A 20,181-nucleotide genomic window follows, 5' to 3' on the forward strand; every position below is an offset into this window, starting at 1 on the left:
TAATCATTCATGTTATATGGTATTATTAAGATTTCTTAGAGATAAAGACAAGGACAAGACCATAATTTCTTTTTTTCACGTAATAGTATTTTTTTCCCAATTGCATGTAAAGATAATTTTCAACATTTGCTTTTATTAGATTTTGAGTTCTAAATTTTTGTTCTTCCCTCCCATCTTCCCTTCCCAAAGACAGCAAGCAATATGGTGTAGGTTATATACGTACAATCATATTTCCACATTAATCATATTGTCAAAGAAGAATCAGAACAAAAGGGAAAAAAAAACACAAGAAAGAAAAAAAAGCCAAAAAAGTAAAAAGAGTATGCTTTAATTTGCATTTAGACTCCATAGTTCTTTCTCTGGATATGGATAGCATTTTCTATCATGAGTTTTTTGGAATCATTTCGGATCATTGTGTTTCTGAGAAGAGGTGAGTCACTCATAATTGATCATCACACATTGCGGGCATTAGTATGTACAAATGCTCTCCTTGTTTTGCTCACTTCACCCAGTATAAGTTTGTGTAAGTTTTTCTAGATTTTTCTGAAAGCATCCTCCTCATTATTTCTTATAGCACAAAAGTATTCATTACATTCATATGCCATAACTTGTTTAGCCATTTCAAAATTGATGGACATCCCCTTGATTTCCAGTTCTTTGCAACCACTAAAAGAATGGCTATAAATAGCTTTGTACGTGTGGGTACTTTTGTATTTTCTATGATCTCCTTGGGATATAGACCTAATAGTGATATTGCTGGATCAAATGGTATGCACAGATTTATAATTTTTGGCAGCATATTTCCAAATTACTCTCCAGAATGACTGGATCACTTCACAACTCCACCAACAATGTATTAGTGTCCCACATCTTCTCCAACATTTTCATTTTCCTTTTCTGTCATATTAGTCAATCTGATAGGTCTGTGGTGGTACCTCAGAGTTGTTTTAATTTTCATTTCTCTAATCATTAGTGATTTAGAGCATTTTTATATGACTACAGATAGCTTTAATTTCTTCATCTGAAAACTCCCTGTTCATTTCCTTTAACTATTTATCAACTGGTGAAATATTTGCATTCTTATAGATTTGGTTCAATTCTCTATAGGTTTGAGAAATAAGGCCTTTGTCAGAAACAATGGCTATAAAAATTGTTTCCCATCTTTCAGATTTCCCTCTGATCTTGGTTGCATTGGCTTTGTGCAAAAACTTTTCAATTTAATGAGATCACAATTACCTGTTTTGCATTTTACAATGTTCTTTATCTTTTGTTTGGTCATAAATTCTTCCCTTCTCCATAGACCTGACAGGTAAACTATTCCTTGCTCTTAGAATTTACTTATGGTATCACCCTTTATGTTTGAATCATGTACCCATTTTGACCTTATTTTAGTATGTACAGTATGAGATATTGGTCTATGCCTAGTTTCTGTCATAGCACATTCCAGTTCTCTCAGCACTTTTTGATAGTGAGTTCTTACCCCAGAAACTGGAGTCTTTTTTGTGTATCAAACAGTAGATTACTATAATCATTTATTACTGTGTCTTGTATACCTAACCTATTCCACTGATCCACCATGAGATTTCTTAGCCAGTATCAAATAGGTTTGATGACTACCACTTTGTAATATAGTTTGAGAGCCAGTACAGCTGGGTCATCTTCCTTTGCATTTTTTCATTAATTCCCTTAATAGTCTTGACCTTTTGTTCTTTCAGATGAATTTTGTTACTATTTTTCCTAGCTGTATAAAATAATTTTTTGATAATTTGATTGGTATGGCACTGAATAACTAAATTAATTTAGGTTGGACCTCTAATTTCATTGATACAGGAAACTAACTGGTGAGGGAGATTCCTCTCTACCTCTCTATCAATTTCTCTGTAATTTACTGCCCTAGAGAGTTGCATAGAACACCTAGAGGTTTAGTGCTTTGCCCAGGAAAACACAACCAGTGTCAGTAACAGGATTTGAGTCCTGTTCTTTTCTTGCACTTACTAAGATACCTTTCTTATCCAGTCCATCATGCTGCCTACCTAGATTTACCAGGTGTTGGTAAATGTCACAAAACTACTGTATATTATCTCAGAAGAGGATAACCCTTTGGGAGTCATAAGCTCATACTTAAAGCTTGAAGGAAACTCAGAAGCCTTCTAGTACAAATGCCTCATTTAACAGTTGAAGTAACTGATGTCCAGAGAGTCTAAGTGGCCTAATCAACATTGTAAAGGTATAATTATATAAATGTTTGGTGGAATTATGAAATGTTCCAACCATTTTGCAGAGCAATCTGGAATTACACCCAAATTATGCCAAAGAGTTATTAAACTACCTATGCGCTTTGACTCGGCAATACTGCTAATTTTCTATTTCCAAAGAAGATTAGGGAAAAAGGAAAAGAACCCATATGTTCTAAAATGTTTATAGAGTTCTCTTTGTGTTGCGGAAGAACTGGAAATTACCTATCAATTGATTCCTTTCAATTGGGGAAAGGCTGTACAAGTTGTGGCACAGGATTGTGGTGGAATACTACTATGCTATAGAAATGATGAACTCAATGATTTTAGAAAAAAAAAACATGGAAAAACTTGCAAGAAATAGTGAAGTGAAATGAGCAGAACCATGAGAATATTATATAAAGTAACAGCAACATTTTTTAGAAGGACTTTGAGGGAATAGGTTATTTTTGTCTATTATAAATACCAAAATTAACTACAGAGGACTGATGAAGAAAGACGCTCTCTGTATCCAGAGGAAAATCTGATAAATAGAAGTATGCAAAGAATAATCTTACATATATACATATGTGTGTATATGTCTAATGGTATCCATCTCTGCAGTGGAGAAGGGAGAAAAAAAGAAATTTACATGATAATTTTGTTACATATTTGAAAGGAACAGCAAATTGTGCATAGGAGATTTGAGTGACATGTACAATCACCTTTATTATATTATATTATGGAGATGCTTCTTTTATTCCATAAATTAAAACTAAAATTGAAAATAAGTAAAGGTATAGTGACATATCTAAGATTAAACCCTAGGTTCTCTGTCCCTTCTGTCTTAATAAACTATATATATAGGAACCTTAGGGAGTTTCTCTCTTTTACTAAAAGATTTCATGAAATGTGCTTGAACACACATGATGACTTTACCCTAAATGCAGGCCAAAAATAGAACAGGGATGACATGGGTTAGTAGTTAGGATTTCCCAGCAATACATACCTATGAGGCCAAAGCTGGCTATTATGGGGCAAAGAGGTTTTTTTTTGTTTGTTTGTTTTTTTAAAAGACACACAACATTCCAGGATTTAAGAAGATAGAGGACTTGTGTCAGATTCTAATCTTTCAAGTAAGACAGGCTGTTCAACAAACATAGCAGTGCATTTGAATGCAAAGGTGCAGTAATGGATTTTTCAAGCAATGCAGTGATGAGCATTTGTGATTAGACTATAAGAGAAAGAGACAGTGATTTTGACTCCTAGAACTGAAGTTGGAGCCTTCCACTCAGGGATGTATTACAAGGCTTGACATCTCATCATCAGTCTCTGAGGAGGAAAAAAAAAAGGACATTGTTCTCTCACATGCACATACAAAAATTAGATAGTAATAAGCTCCCCCCTTCATTTCTCCTCTCTAAAAGCTTCAGACCCAGATCACAAAAGGGATCTGTTGAGCTTTTCATATCTGATTTTATTTGCTGATTTTTTGGGGGGTTGGGGGAACCCATCTAGATGGAGCTACCTTTCGATACCATTTAAAAATAACATATTTTTGGACTTTGGTGAACTTCCAAAGGTCACAAAGTTTATTCTAAATTCCAGGCAACTCCAATTCATAAATAATTCCGGAAACACTCATTTCTTCATTTGCATTATCTCCAGGAAGTGGTGGTATAATATGCCAAATATGAGAGCATGTAGAATATTTGTCATTTATATTCTTCCACGAAAGAATTTTATTTGTGCTTTAAGGAAAACTGTACCATGCTTGATTTTGATAGGATGCTGATTACCATAAAATATAGAAGTGTTTGGAATCTTTTTCTGGAGGGAGAGGAATTACTCTCCAACTTTTTATTGCAACCCTGCCTCTCTGCAAGAATATCACATTTGCAGTTCATATCACAATATTAGTTACTTTAGATGCAAAGAATAAACATGAAAGTCTTTCTGCCTCCTAATATTTCATTACTATATTGCTTGAAGTTCCACCACGAGACATTCCTTCATATTAAGCCTTCTCTTTGGTATTGTCTAATTTAACTTGAATATTTTTTATTTGTTCATAATTTTCTCGCATTAGACTGTGAGTTCCTTAAGATCAGGGATTTTGTTTAGCTTTTCTTTATAGTCCCAACATTCAGCACAGTACCTAGCATGTATTAGGAGCTAAATAAATACTTGTGAACTTGACTTGACTTAAACAAAGATCTTTCCTTGTGATCCTTTTTTTCCCTTTATGTATATATCTGCAGGAGATTCAGTGCAGAATGCAGGTTGAAGCTGGATTCCCTGTGGGTAGTGAGGTCCTCAAAATGATATTGTGTTGATTTCAACAAGCCCCAAAACAATGCAGAGCTGCCTGAAATAAATCAATACTCACTCAAAGGAGGAGGCCTATATATCTACATTAAAAAAAAAAACACAACTAAATTGGAGAGTGTCTCTTACTCAGATTTCAACATATATTTGGATGAGCACCTTATAAAGGTTGTCTATCACTATCTCTCTCTCTCTCTCTGTCTCTCTTTCTCTCTCTTTGTATATATATATATATGAAAAATTGACTCAGGTGGTACAGATACAGAAGAGTAGACCACTTTGTAGAAGGTTTATCATCAGAAAAATTTAAAGTTCATCACCTTACTAAGGTAGCTACATGTCTCAGTGGATGAAGTGCTGAACCTAGAGTCAAGAAGACAAGTTCAGTCCTAGACTCAGATACTCACTAACTATGACCCTGGGCAAGTCACTTAACCTATCTTTCTTCATCTGTAAAGTTGTAATGGTCATAATTACACCCATATCTCAGAGCTGTTGTGAGGATAAAAATTTGTAATGTACTTTGCAAATATTAAAGCAACATATGAATGTTGGTCATTTTTATTATTGACTATAAGCATTTCATAAAAGCAAAGACCTGGCATTTTAACACCAATATTCTACTCCCATTGCTCTATGATAGTGAAACATGAGAGATAGCTATCTTTGAAGAATTACAAATAAGTATTGCATAGAGGGAAAATGGAGAAATATATAGTGAGTGTGCACCAGGAGTGTGCTAGAATCAGCTTTTATTGACTCACAGGAGTCAATTCTTAAATTTCTAGTGTTAGCATTCACATCTCAGAAATCAGAAAACACTACAAATCAGGATTGATTTATTCCTTTGTTGGTTTTCTTGACTCAAGAAGGTGATACTGAAAATATTTAAAATGCAGTTATTAAACTTAAAATTGTGTCATAATTTTTTTTTGGAGAGCTAGCTGTTAAACATTTGCTATCGCATCCCTGGTGTGCTCAAGGTATGATAGATATATAAAAAAATCTCTGAAGAAGAGCAGTGAAAGATATCATCAAGAAAGTATTTGATATAAAAAGAAAATGGGGGGGGCGGAGCCAAGATGGCGGAGTAGAAAGACGCACATACACATAGCTCCGAACCCACAACCCATAGAACAACTACAAAGAAGTAACTCACGGCGAATTCTGCACCCAGAGGCCACAGAACATTGGAGCGAGGGAGATTTCTGCTCTGGAGAGACCTGCAAACCTCTCGTAAAAGGTCCTTCGTGCTGCGGACTGGGCGCCGGGACTGGGAGCTGAGTACAGCCCTGCCGTGGCCGCGGCACCGAGAGGAACAGATCCGAGCGGGCTTCAGGGACGGGATCTCCAGCGGCCGCACAAGTACCTCCACCCACAGGTGACGGGGGTCGGTGAGAGAGTCCCCTTGGTGGGTCGAGGGGAGAGTGGGGTGCCCCCATGGCTCGGGCCCCCTCAGGAGACAGAAGCTGAGGGGCAGGGGCAGACCAGGGCTCCCCAAGCAGGCAGGAGCCTGGATCCATTGTTGAAGGTCTGTGCATAAACTCCCTGAGGGAACTGAGCCTGAGAGGCAGCCCTGCCCTCACCTGAGCATCTGAATTTAATCTCACACTGAATAGCAGCCCTGCCCCCGCCCAAAGCCCTGAGGCTGGAAGCAGCATTTGAATCTCAGACCCCAAACACTGGCTGGGAGGATCAGGAGGTGAGGTGGGTGTGAGGAAAATATTCAGAGGTCAAGTCACTGGCTGGGAAAATGCCCAGAAAAGGGAAAAGAAATAAGACTATAGAAGGTTACTTTCTTGGTGAACAGGCATTTCCTCCCTTCCTTTCTGATGAGGAAGAACAATGCTTACCATCAGGCAAAGACACAGAAATCAAGGCTTCTGTGTCCCAGCCCACCCAATGGGCTCAGGCCATGGAAGAGCTCAAAAAGAATTTTGAAAATCAAGTTAGAGAGGTGGAGGAAAAGCTGGGACGAGAAATGAGAGACATGAAGTCAAAGCATGAACAGCAAATCAGCTCCCTGCTAAAGGAGACCCAAAAAAATGTTGAAGAAAATAACACCTTGAAAACTAGCCTAACTCAATTGGCAAAAGAGGTTCAAAAAGCCAATGAGGAGAAGAATGCTTTCAAAAGCAGAATTAGCCAAATGGAAAAGGAGATTCAAAAGCTCACTGAAGAAAATAGTTCTTTCAAAATTAGAATGGAAGAGATGGAGGCTAAGGACTTTATGAGAAAGCAAGAAATCACAGAACAAAGCCAGAGGAATGGAAAAATGGAAGATAATGTGAAATATCTCATTGGAAAAACAACTGACCTGGAAAATAGATCCAGGAGAGACAATTTAAAAATTATGGGACTACCTGAAAGCCATGATCAAAAGAAGAGCCTAGACATCATCTTTCATGAAATTATCAAGGAAAACTGCCCTGAGATTCTAGAACCAGAGGGCAAAATAAATATTCAAGGAATCCACAGAACACTGCCTGAAAGAGATCCAAAAAGAGAAACTCCTAGGAACATTGTGGCCAAATTCCAGAACTCCCAGGTGAAAGAGAAAATATTGCAAGCAGCTAGAAAGAAACAATTCAAGTATTGTGGAAATACAATCAGGATAACACAAGATCTAGCAGCTTCTACATTAAGGGATCAAAGGGCATGGAATGGGATATTCCAGAAGTCAAAGGAACTAGGACTAAAACCAAAAATCACCTACCCAGCAAAACTGAGTATAATACTTCAGGGGGAAAATTGGTCTTTCAATGAAATAGAGGATTTTCAAGCATTCTTGATGAAAAGACCAGAGCTGAAAAGAAAATTTGACTTCCAAACACAAGAATGAAGAGAACCATGAAAAGGTGAACAGCAAAGAGAAGTCATAAGGGACTTAATAAAGTTGAACTGTTTACATTCCTACATGGAAAGACAATATTTGTAACTCTTGAAACATTTCAGTATCTGGGTACTGGGTGGGATTACACACACACACATGCACACACGCACACACACATAGAGACAGAGTGCACAGAGTGAATTGAAGAGGATGGGATCATATCTTAAAAAAAAATGAAATCAAGCAGTGAGAGAGAAAGATATTGGGAGGAGAAAGGGAGAATTGAATGGGGCAAATTATCTCTCATAAAAGAGGCAAGCAAAAGACTCATTAGTGGAGGGATAAAGAGGGGAGGTGAGAGAAAAACATGAAGTCTACTCTCACCACATTCCACTAAAGGAAAGAATAAAATGCCTACTCATTTTGGTATGAAAACCTATCTTACAATACAGGAAAGTGGAGGATAAGGGGATAAGCAGAGTGGGGGGGGATGATAGAAGGGAGGGCATGGGGAGGAGAGTGCAATTTGAGGTCAACACTCATGGGGAGGGATAGGATCAAAAGAGAATAGAAGTAATGGGGGGCAGGATAGGATGGAGGGAAATATAGTTAGTCCTATACAACACAACTATTATGGAAGTCATTTGCAAAACTACACAGATTTGGCCTATATTGAATTGCTTGCCTTCCAAAGGGAAGGGATGGAGAGGGAGGGAGCTAAAGAAGTTGGAACTCAAAGTGTTAGGATCAACTGTAATGTTCTTACCACTAGGAAATAAGAAATACAGGTAAAGGGGTATAGAAAGCTATCTGGCCCTACAGGACAAAAGAGAAGACAGAGACAAGGGCAGAGAGGGATGATAGAAGAGAGAGCAGATTGGTCATAGGGGCAATTAGAATGCTTGGCGTTTGGGGGGGGAGGGGAGAAAAGGGGAGAAAATTTGTAACCCAAAATTTTGTGAAAATGAATGTTAAAAGCTAAATAAAAGAAAAAAAAATGAAAAAAAAAAAAAAGAAAATGGGGCGATCTCATGTCAAAAGCAAGGAATGACACATAGAGAGCCAAAGTACACCACCGAACCCTTAAAATGTTAGAAGAATGTTAGTAGGTTAACTAAATCCCCAGTGGTCACCCTATGGTGGAATATGGACCAGTTTCACAGGGTCAGCTGAACTTAATGGGCGGTGACCTACATTACATTTTTAGGGAAAACCACAAATCTATAAGATCACTGATCCAATCAAATGTTTGTATATATTGACTTACGACCCCTCCAGTATACATGCCCTCATGATTACTGAGAAAAATTTATTTAATCAGCTTTTAGAAAATAATATTTTTGAAAATAGTACAGTAAGAATAGTTTATATAAAACATTCCACCAATTATGTGACACAGTGATCCCAAAGTTAATGCAGAGTTCAGGAATAAGGAGGCATAAGTGTAGAGAACACATGTGGGAAAGTCACAGTTACTGATAGCTTGAATTAATTATTTGTCCGGTATTTTCCTCCAACACAATTATGAATAGGTCAAAGGGGAAACATTGAGTAGTTAAAAGGAAAAAAAAAGTACAGAAAACAGTTTCTGTAACCTAATCAAAAACAAAATTCACCTATTATATAATTTTACCAATAGCTGGTCTTACATACCTTAAGGAAAAGCTGGATTTCTGGACTAAAACTCATTCAGTTTCCTTCTTATTTTGAATTCTGCAAACCATTACTTCATTTAACTTGTTTCAGTCAAATCAAAGGAGGGCAGAGTGACCTATAATATAAGAAGAATCAAGGCCCAGGTACAATAATAGTCAGGATTTACAGTACAGTATTTCATATTTTGCAAAGCACTTATGACAATCCATTGAGGTATGTGGTACAGGCATTTCAGCATCATTTTGCATATGGAAAAACTGAGACACAAGAGAGGTGAAATAACTCCCCTATGTTTCATGCTACTCATCAGTGTCAGACCTGGAATTCACATTCATTTCTCCTAAAGTTCCACTCAGCATTCTTTCTACTAGCATTCATGAGTACCAATTATAAAGTAATGACTATCTTTCATAAACAGCTTCTTGAATGCATTATTTTATGCTCCCTCTCACTTTTCTTTTTCCTTTTCCCTCTCCCTCTCAAAAACACCTCTCTTTCTGTAAAAGTTAACAGCTATTGGCCAAGGGTTGGGGTAGGGGGAGAAAGGCATTTTTCTGCATCCCCCCTTCTATTTTCTCTATTACTGTTAAGGACAACACCATCTTCCTAGATCCTCAGGGTCATAACTTAGGAATCTTCCTGTACTCCTCACTCTCTCTCATCTTCTATATCCAAGCTATAGGCTAAGCCTTTTGATTTCACTTTTTCACATCTATTGAATATACCCTCTTCTCTCCTCTGATGATGTCCCAATTCTAGTCCAGGCGCTTATCACCTCATGCCTGAACTATTTCAGTAGGCTGTTGGTAGGTCTGCTTGCCTCAAGTCTCTCCTCACTTCAAGCCATTCTCAGTTGAAAATAACATCAACTAAAATATAGTCCTGTCATGTCACCTATACCCCTCAATAAACTCCAGTGACTTCCTGTTGCCTCTAGGATCCATGCTGTGTTTGGCATTCAAAGCCTTTCATAACATAGTGAACTCCTACTTTTCTAGCATTCTTAAACCTTACTCTCCACCAGTTGTTCCACACAGTAACACTGGCCTGGTTTTTCTCTGAAGAAGAGATCCCATTTCTCAGCTTCAGGCATTCTCTCTGACTGTCCACCATGCCTGGAATGCTCTCCCTCCTTCACTTTATCTATTAACCTCCCTGGCTTACTTTAAATTCCAACTAAAATCCTACGTTCCATAGAAAGCCTCCCCCAACCCCTCTTAATTCTAGTGCCTTCCCTTTCCCAGCCCCTCTTGAATCCAGTGACTATCTCCTCTTAATTATTTCCTATTTAGTATCTACATATGATCTATAAATATATTATATACATACACATATCTCGCTTTGTATATATTTGTTTGTCACCTCCATTATATTGTAAGCTCCCTGAGGGTAGGTACTGATTACTGCCTCCTTTTGCATCCTCAGTACTTAGAATAGTGATTAGCACTTAGTAAGCATTTACTAAATGTTTATTGAAGGATTGATTGATCTTGCCTAACTTGTACATCAGAATTCAGTGCATTAGAGGTTTGAGTTCTCTACAGGGAAACAGTTCTGGTGAACTGTTAAGAAATACATTTTAGGAGCTCTATGAGGGAGTAACTTCCAGAAATCCCATCATAATAACTGTTATCATCAAAAAGTGATAAGTTTTCTGGGAGGATCAAAGCATAAAGACCAACTACTTGATTGTGAATAAAGGTTATGGTTGTATAAAGCACAGTGTTAATGCTCGTTCTCCTGGAGTTTCACTCATGTATGTTTTGTGGGTAAATAGTTTAAAGGGCTTTTAAACTATTAAGGGCAGAAGTGAAATCAAACCCCATTAGCCTTTCTATGCTTCTCTGGATAGGAAAGGCCAGAAATATGTATAGACAGATAAAAGAGGAAATGATCTAGCCCCGTGGACTTTCCTTTATGTTTGTGTCTTTCTCCTGCCAACTCATCTTTTGGGAAGAGTACCAGAGCACTTGTATATTAGAGACAGGATGACTGAAGGACCATAGGGTATTTGATAGCTCTTGGGTGCATAACTTTTATATGAATGACAATCAAAATGTATTTATGACCTTCAGATATTAAAACTGAGAGGGGTATGGAAAGCTCACTATAAACTAGAGTAAGGTCAAGTCAAAAGGACAGACTTGAACTTGGAGAGACTCACTACTTAGCGACATTTCTCTTCCCTTTCTCCCAAAGAACATTGCATCTGGGAAAAGGAATCTTTTGTTGGAAATAAGTTTTATAATAAGATTCTGCATAGAATAATACAAGTTTCATAATAGGAAAAAAAAAGAATTTCCCCCCACACCTTGTCTCATCCTAAAAATGCTTAAGTAAATCCCTGGCTGCTTAACTGTTCTTTTTAAAGAACTATTTGGGGGGGGGGGGAGGTATCTTTGTCTTTGAAATTAAAGAGTTTGACAAAGCCCATTCTTCTCATAAAAGGAAGATGGCAACGTAGCTAAGGACTTTGACTTAGACCAAGAGATACTTCACAGCCATGTACCCTGTAGGTCCATGTCTGGCAGAACCCAGGAGGAGCAACGTTCACAGGAGACTATGTATATAGCACCACAAAATCAAAAAGATAACCTCTAGCAGTAGTGTCTGGAGGCTATAGACCTGGTAGAGACTAGTGATGACAAATCTATCGATCAAAGATGCCAGCATCCCTTCCATGTTGGAGATACACATTCCTCCACATTGTTCCCTACAAACATTTCTTGAAACTCGGATCATTTAACATCTGGATCTCTGATTATTATATCCTTATTCTAAAGATTAAATAAATGTCCAGTGTAAGGACAGTGGTACCAAGGGCATATCTTAAGAGGACTTGAGCCCTGGAATTCACTAGACATGGTTAAAGTAAGTCTTTCAGAAGTAGGAGTCAAAGGCTGTGTTACAATAACCTTTGAAAGTAATGGTGCCTATATGGTATCACTTATCAGATAAGCCAAGTTAAGTGGCTTTCATTCTATTCATTTTCTTTTAGTCTAACCATGTATCTACATTATAAGGATACTTGAGAGGTAGATGAATGTGAAAATTCCCATTTTCCTAGAGAAATTATTATATTTGGGAGGTATTTGGTATGTATTCTATAGGATCTATGACTTTCTCCATGTGATTATTTCCTTTCCTGTTATATGTTGCACAAAGCATCCAGGGCTTCATTTCATGAGTAAATCTTGTCCATGTTCTTCATTAGCTTCTCCAGAGAGATTCCACTCGATGTCCTGTGGGTCTTCCTCTAGGGCTTTTCATATTTCTTGGTTCTCAGTAAAGTGCTTGTGAAACAAAGAAAAACTATGTGCCTATCCCTTAAATGTTGAACTTCAGAATGATGAAAACGATTCTTTTTTTTTTTTTTTTTTTGCTTGAAGGGAATTCTTCTTAACAACATTTTTTTCTCTAGTTACTGGCCATTTAAAAATGTTAATTTGACCACATGGGAAAGAAAGTGTCTCTACACATTAAAAACAATTCCCCAAAACCTCTTTTTTTTTTCTAGATTTTGTCAAAGAAACTGATACAGTACATCTGATCAGCAAGGGGTTTGCTTTGGTGTCAGCCCTTCATGAGTTAGGAGCAGCACTCACCATGTGCCAGTCAGCCATCAAATTCTGATTCAAAGGTAGATCCATTAAAGAGCAATTCCTGACATTGAAGAGCGAGCCTTTTTCCTCCTCTCTCTTTTTCTTTTCCTCTCTGCACATTAAAATTCTCTTTGGACATCAGCTCTGTGCCCTGAGTGCTCTCATCCCTGTTAAGCTAGAAGAGCATTTGTTTGGAGCAGAGCAACACAGTTGCAGACTAGACTGAGCCCAATTGAATTTGAATGATTTAGGGAAGTTCCCCCAGAATTCAGGACTTAAATGACTGAGGTGGTTCATGACCTGAGCTCTCTGGTGCACAGGAGCTCATTGTACCTGTGGATTTAATATTTTGTGTGACTTTAAAAAATGAAGGGGAGGTGGTAAAGGAAGGGAAGGAATAAGCATTTACATAGTGCCTACTGTGTTCTAAGTGCTTTACAAATATTATCTCTTTTGATCTTTACAACAAACTTTGGTGTGGATAATATCCCCATTTTACAGATGAGGAAACTAAGTTTAAATGACTTGCCCAGGATTACACAGCTAGTCAGTGTCTATAGCTGTATTTGAACTCAGATCATTATGACTCCTGTCCTAACACTCTAGTCACTGTGCCACTGAACTTCCTCTTAAAAAAAAGTTTAAAGATCTATCATGATGCTATGTATGTTCATTTCATGTGGGGGCAATTCATTTTACTGTATTTTATTATATTAATATTCTGTTTTCTGGAAAACAGATCACCTCACTTCAAATAGAGTTTAGCGTTTTTAAAGCTTTTCTCTTGCTTATTATTAATAATTATTACTATTATTATCATTATTATATGAATCACTGTTCTTGAAGTAGTCAAAGTTCAGTCTTCCTACTGCATCACAATGCCTTTCAGTCTAATACCAGAGAGCAGGCCCCATTTTACTTTGTAATACAAAGCTTTCCTTCAGCATTAATTTCGTTCAGAAAGCAGCTGCACACATAATAACTTCCTTTTAAGTAAAATGGCAAAACACACATTTATCAAATAACTTTCTTTCAATATTGAGGCTCTAGTCTTGGTTTGAATCAAATCTATCTTGGCCAATCAGTCTATCTTTCCAGAGAGGTGCCAAATCATTGCATCTGACTATGTTGAATAGACAATGAGTTTCTTTCCAGATAGCACATTTATTGAAGCCTTTATCATTCAAAGGGCGGGGAGAGATATATATTTCCTAAGCTAATATTTAAGGGGCCAATGACAAAAGTAGAGAAAGTACTTTTTTGAAGAAGGAAGTATTCTCTTTTGGATTGCACACTGTGATTTTTTATGCATATATATGTATATGTGTGTATACATATATCTATATATGTGTATATACACATGAATGTAAAATTCAGTTTATATTTTACCTCCTGTGGCAGTTGATTGTTTAGGGTTTACTCTTCACGAGGACAGCAAGCAAAGAAGACTGATTCTCCCAATTGGTCTAAATGTGTCTTCAGTTAAGGGGAAACAAGGTTCTAGAGTGGAGGTGAAATGTCTTTTCAGGAGAGTGACAGGAACAATATTTCTTAGGGCCTTTCCATGTAGTGTAGACTGGCGTTTTTTTAAGGTCTTACCCAATATAGGTTCGACTAGTTTTTTGTTTTTTGTTTTTTTTTTAATTTTTCCTTAAGAGATATTGAAATTGTCAATAAGAGTTGACTGGTTCCTGGGACTAAGACTCAAGCATGTGTCTGGATTTCCAGACACATGAATACCAAAGCCTACCAAAAGTTGCAGTTCCCTCTCTGATACTTTTAGACCGACAGCGTGATCAACACCAAAAAGCTGCTCTCTGCTAAATCAACCTAGTGTCCTGACTGAATATGTGTGTGTATGTATAGCTAAAGAAATCTACTATTAATGGTCAGATGGGCTATGAGTGTCTCATTTCATTTCAATATCAAATCTAACCTACCAGGGGATTGGCCCTAAATCAGCCATATTCTACCAAAAAAAAAAAAATAGTGGCATATGGCATGAAAGATTTGATCATTGAGGTAAATCTTCATGTATGGATTCTTCTTGTTCTCCTTGGCAAAGCTTGACTAGTTTAAATGAAGAGGGTCAGTTAAACTTTAGTTTGGCTCCATTAGTAATATAAAGCTTTTAATCAAGCATCTGTGTGATTTTCCTTCTCCCCTAATGTTATTTTTTATTTTTAAAGCATGTACTCTCTAAGCCTATGAGGCTTGACAGGATCTCTCCAAAATAGCTTTTTAAGGGAGAAAAATGATAAGGTGGTTAGTCTACCCACATACCCAAGTTCTCTTTCTATCCATTTTTGCTACTCTATTTCAGTTTCTAATTGAGAATACCGAGATGAAATTGACCCAGAGAAGTCTTGCCAAGCAAACAACCTCAACTAATCCCATCTGCTACTCTGATCAATAAGAAAACCTCTGCCTTGCTTTCAAAGGTGATTTGCCCTCCATCCTATGAATCCTTGCTATGTAACCCAGGAGGGGAAAGAGCCAGAAGAATGACTGTTCCAAAAGCTGAACCAACTGAGAGGTCTTAAGCATTAACTCAAGGCTTTTCCTTTCTTTTCCTTTTGGAGCCATTTACTTCTATTAGAAAGGTTATGCCCATGGCAAAATGTTCAAGTCTGTCATTCAAATTCCAACAGTAGATTTATTAGGTTGAGGATCCATGAGTTGTTACAGCTTGAGTTTTGAATGTTGCTTCTCTAGCTCTTCTGATGTACTGCCATCTAATAACGTATCTTCCACCAGAACTGGGAAGCTCTGGGGCTCTGTATTTTCACAATGCAGAATTATCTGTTTTAAGACTATCAAGCACAGTGGAAGGGACAAACAGGACACGCTGGATAGCTCCACCTCCTTTTACCCCATTTTTTTCTTTCCTAAGAAAAGTAAAAAGAAAAATACATAGGATCCCTGGAATACTGGGCTCTTCCAAAGCACTCGACAAACTGTAGCTGAAACTGCCCCTACAATCAGAGACTAATCCGGCCTCCACTAAAGAGAGAAAGAAAGAATGAGAGAGGGAGAGAGGGAAGGAGCAAGGGAGAAAGGAAGGAAAGGAGGAATGGAGAGAAGGAGTAAGAAAGGAAAGAGAGAAGGAAAAAAGAAAGAAGGAAGGAAGGAAGGAAGGAAGGAAGGAAGGAAGGAAGGAAGGAAGGAAGGAAGGAAGGAAGGAAGGAAGGAAGGAAGGAAAAGAAGGAAGGAAAGAAAGGAAGGAAAAAAAGAAGGAAGGAAAAAACTATGTGGCTAAAGTTCTAAAAGATAAGCTGACCTAATTGATCCCAGCCCCTCAGGGAAGATGCTCTTCATTTAATTAAGAATATAGCCACCTGCTCTGCTTCCTATACTGGTGTCTAGCAATTGACTTGAATGGGTCCATCAGCAGATTAGGACTCAGGTTTTAATTGATGTGTGGTAGTGAGCCATTGGCATATTAAGCTGTAAAGATGATTCTTAAACTGTCATAATGTTGGCTGAATTACAGCTGATTGGAATACTGAGCTCAGGAGTTCCTGATTGGTTGAGAGCAAATCAAATCCAAGAGAAACCACGCTGTACTAATGGAATAAGACAGAGTGCTTGAGAGAAATTATTTATACCTTGCTTCACAAAGGTCCTGATAATTCATTTAGTTTATGGTATCCAGCAACTATCACCTCGAAGATGTTTAATCAAAACACAACTCTAGCTGTTCCATTTACATTGCAGTGGTGCTCCAACACTTGTACCAAGTGCCAAATACACTTTTTAAGAAAGCAAAAGAGCATTGTAAAGTACCATAGCCCCTGCATATTAATACCAACGGGAAAAGTCTTTACATCAAAAGATGTTTATTTAAGCATCCCAAAGTATAAAGCCACAAAATATGATCAACTTTTGACCAAGTGTCATAATCCAGGGAATCCAAGCACTGGAATCCAAAGACTGGAATTCAAGGATTCAGATCTTGCAGTGCTGCAGGTGAATATAATTTGTTTTGAGAACACAATAAGTGTTCTAATTCATGACATTTGAGCAGAATTCAAAATTTATTTAAGCACTAATTAGGACTGCCTATCTCCTTAAATAAAACAGCAGAAGTCGATAGACTGAAGGCAAACCTACATTCCATTTACTACATTAAAATACTATGTGTGTGCATACATGCATGTGTGTGTGTGTGTGTGTTTGTGTGTGTGTGTGTGTGTTTTCCTTCTGTAATCTTCTTTTCTATTTTGGTAGAATATAGCAATGCCAGTGCTTAGTGGCACATGGTATGGAAAGGCATAACTTGTTTCAGTTATGAAATAGCTAAAATATTTATTTTTTCATAAAGTATGGAAAATTCCAACCCTTTGAGGGCTAAAACTAATTCCCACAATTGTTCATTGCCTTTGAAAGCTTCAAGCTTTTTGAATTAAAGGTATTATATCAATTCAGGATATTATTGCTATTTTTATTATCCATCTAGTGGTAAAATTATTTTTATAAAATCAATATGTGGGACTAAAAAATCCACAATTGTTCTGCCTTGCCAAAGTATGAAATACATCATGGTGGACACTGGATGAATCATTTAGTATCTAGGGTTTCAGGATGCCATCAGTACTGTTTCCAGCCTGAAAAAAATAAATGTAGCAGAGACATTGTTCTACACGTACCAGATATACATCCTAGTATCTCTCCTTACAATTATGGAGTCAATAGACAGCACATATAATAATCTATGACTTTGAAATGTATTCATTCATGCAATGAGCAATTATGAAGCAGCTACTTCATACAGGACTTAGATCTAGATATAAAAATAATACCTTACATTTTTATGGCACTTAGTGATTTTGAAAAAAAAAAAAGCTCATTTGAAACATTAATAATTAACATTTTCCTTGGAGAAGTCAAAGTGTCTTCTTCAGGAATATTTCATTTTTCCTGATATCATCTTGGGAAAGTAATAGGTACTAATATTTTCTTTTGCAGATGAGAAAATGGTAGGGACAAAGGTGATATATATATATGGATATGAGTCCAAATTAAAGCAAAAGTTACTTCTCTGTCCTAATTCCTTCCTTAGATCAGTATGTGATCATATAATTCATAATGTCTTTTATATTCCCAAAGTGCCTAAAAGTTGGGACTTTACAAAGTGACTAAAAAGTACTTTCATAGGAGATCATGGAATATAATTAAACCATTGTAATCATTATAGGAAAAAAATTCTTGAACACTCTAGATTGAATCTTTGTTCAACACTCAAGGGGATGGTAGAAAGAGTCCTCATCTACTTATACCTGAAAGTGTCTAGAATATCATTAGTGTTGTGATATTAGCATTTATCGTACTGAGACTTCCAAGTTCTCCAAGGACGCTTCCCAGAGAAATTGTTTCTCCCATTCAGTGCTATCTATATGTTGCCATTTTTTCTCATTGGGGTGGGGGAGGGAGTTCAAATTTTCCCTTAGTATTTTAGATGTACTTTTTTGCACCTTCGAGAATTTAGGTAAGATAGTTAAACATATTGTCCTATGCACAACTATATCAAAGTAAAAAGTTGGAGATTTTAGACCTGGCTCTTTCTTTCTCATTAATATGATCTCTTTAATTAGCTCTTAATCTCAGAAGACTTTTGTGCTTATGTTACTAAGGGAAGTTCATTTTATTTTTTCTACACTATACGTAAGTATATTGAATATTATACCCACCCCAAGGATGTTTCAGAAAATAAATTGTTAGTAATTCTAACACTTCAACCATGTCAGGGTCAAATGATATCCAATTATACAGCAAAACTAGTGTGAGAGAATTCAGGGTGAATCCAGTATTCATTCTTGATTACCGAGGTAATAGTTTATTACTTTGCACAGTCAATCTAGTATATAATATAATTGTTAAAATAGAAAAAATTTAGCACCTCCATTCTGTGAGGAAAATTAGCATCAATTTATGAAGGATCACTGGTTGAGAGACAGAAACAATCTTTAAGGTAATCTAATCCAATCCCCTTAATTTTCCAGCTGAAGAAAGGAGATCCGCAAAGTAAGTTTAACTTTCCCAAGATTGCCTAAATACTAAGTGGCACAACTAGGATTTAAGCCCGGGTTCTCTGATTCTAAATAACAGCCCAGCATTGTTACTTGTTGCCTTAACAGAAATCAGGGTGGTATTTTGAAAAACCAGGTTATAGACGGGAGTTCAATTTTCTGCTTCTCCTTTCTAGTCCTTATTTTGGTTGAGGTTTCATACACATCTGTGTTTTTCAGAATATTCTGACTGTCTCACAACAGATAGGGCTTCAGGTGACAAGGAGTCAGTAGGTGGGTAGTAACAAAACGAAAACCTTTTATGCTTTTGCAGCAAGAGAACTTTTTAGAAAACAGTTTGATTATGATGGCCCTGCCTTAGCTGACAAGGAAACACTTAAAAAATTCAAATGCTACCTCAGCAGCTCTCAAGTATTTTGCCAGCTTCATACATATTAAACTGATCCTGCCATTTGCTCATAAAAAAAGAAAAAGAAAAAAACCTTGGGTGTAGTGTTAAAGTGACTCTTTTTTGGTTAAGTCTTATTATCTTGTCTGTGTTTTCTTTACATCTCCTTGGCATTTTGGAATTGGCTGTATTCTTGGACCTTAAAAACAGTCTTATAAATGCATTCCTCTGAGGAAGAATAAATCACCAGCTCATTTCCATGTTTTAAGAGGCTTGGGAAGGTAGAGATGGATTCCTTGATGGCACTTGCTGCAAAAGAATGATCTTTAAATGAAAGTAATTATATATGGGAAAACATACTCAGCTGGGCAAAATTGTGGTTCTAAGGAGGTAATCTGGTGACTCATTCCATTCCACAAGGCCACTTGTTGACTTTGAAAAGCTCAATTAACTTGTTACTAAATTTGGGGATAAAAAAACAAAACAAAACAATGAAGACTACCTCAGGGAGCCTCAGGGGCACAAAGGGAAAACGATGAGATAATTTTATAAATAAATAAGTAAAAAATGAAAATGAGGTGTTCTTTGGGGAGAAGGCAATTGCAGCTGGGCAAGACTTTACGTAGAAGGTGGTATTTTTGAAGGAAAAAGGGGCTTTAGATTTGGAAAGGTAATATATTCCTGGAAAGACAGTCAGCCAGTAGAAAGGCATGGAGATGGGAAATGGTATTGTACATGAGGAACCATATGAAAATTGATTTAGCTAGAATTTAGCTGGCATGTAAAGAGAAATGATGTATATAGTTTAAAAGGTAGGTCAGGAACAAGTTGTGACATATGTTAGTAGCGGTTGAACAAATGGAGGTGTACTTATTGAATCTTCTCAAAGAAATATCCTTTCTGACGTTAAGGACAGAAGAAGGTTATGGGCCAGTCCATGAAAATTCGGGTATGAGTAAGTAACAACAAGCAAATTGCCTGACTATATCTAGTTGTAGACTAAGTAGGAAGAGGAACTAGAAAGGACAATTGTTTCCAGGGATGTGCAATATCATGATTTTCCTAGTAAAATAGAACATTGAGAGAAATGTTATAGTAGTTTACAAATTGAGAGATTGTAAATTTTTCATCA

The 20,181-nt window shown here is 37.0% G+C and overlaps 1 long non-coding RNA gene across 1 annotated transcript in view; it reads right to left on the reverse strand.

Moving 5' to 3' along the window:
• The window catches only part of LOC140526136 (uncharacterized), a 30,421-nt gene that overhangs the window by 8,932 nt on the left and 1,308 nt on the right, over positions 1–20,181 (reverse strand). Inside the window, exon 2 of the long non-coding RNA XR_011974255.1 lies at positions 9,028–9,145. This is a non-coding gene — a long non-coding RNA (uncharacterized lncRNA). The remainder of the gene's footprint in view (positions 1–9,027; positions 9,146–20,181) is intronic.

Source organism: Notamacropus eugenii, chromosome 1 (genome assembly GCF_028372415.1).
Source record: "Notamacropus eugenii isolate mMacEug1 chromosome 1, mMacEug1.pri_v2, whole genome shotgun sequence".
Taxonomy (NCBI): domain Eukaryota; kingdom Metazoa; phylum Chordata; class Mammalia; order Diprotodontia; family Macropodidae; genus Notamacropus; species Notamacropus eugenii.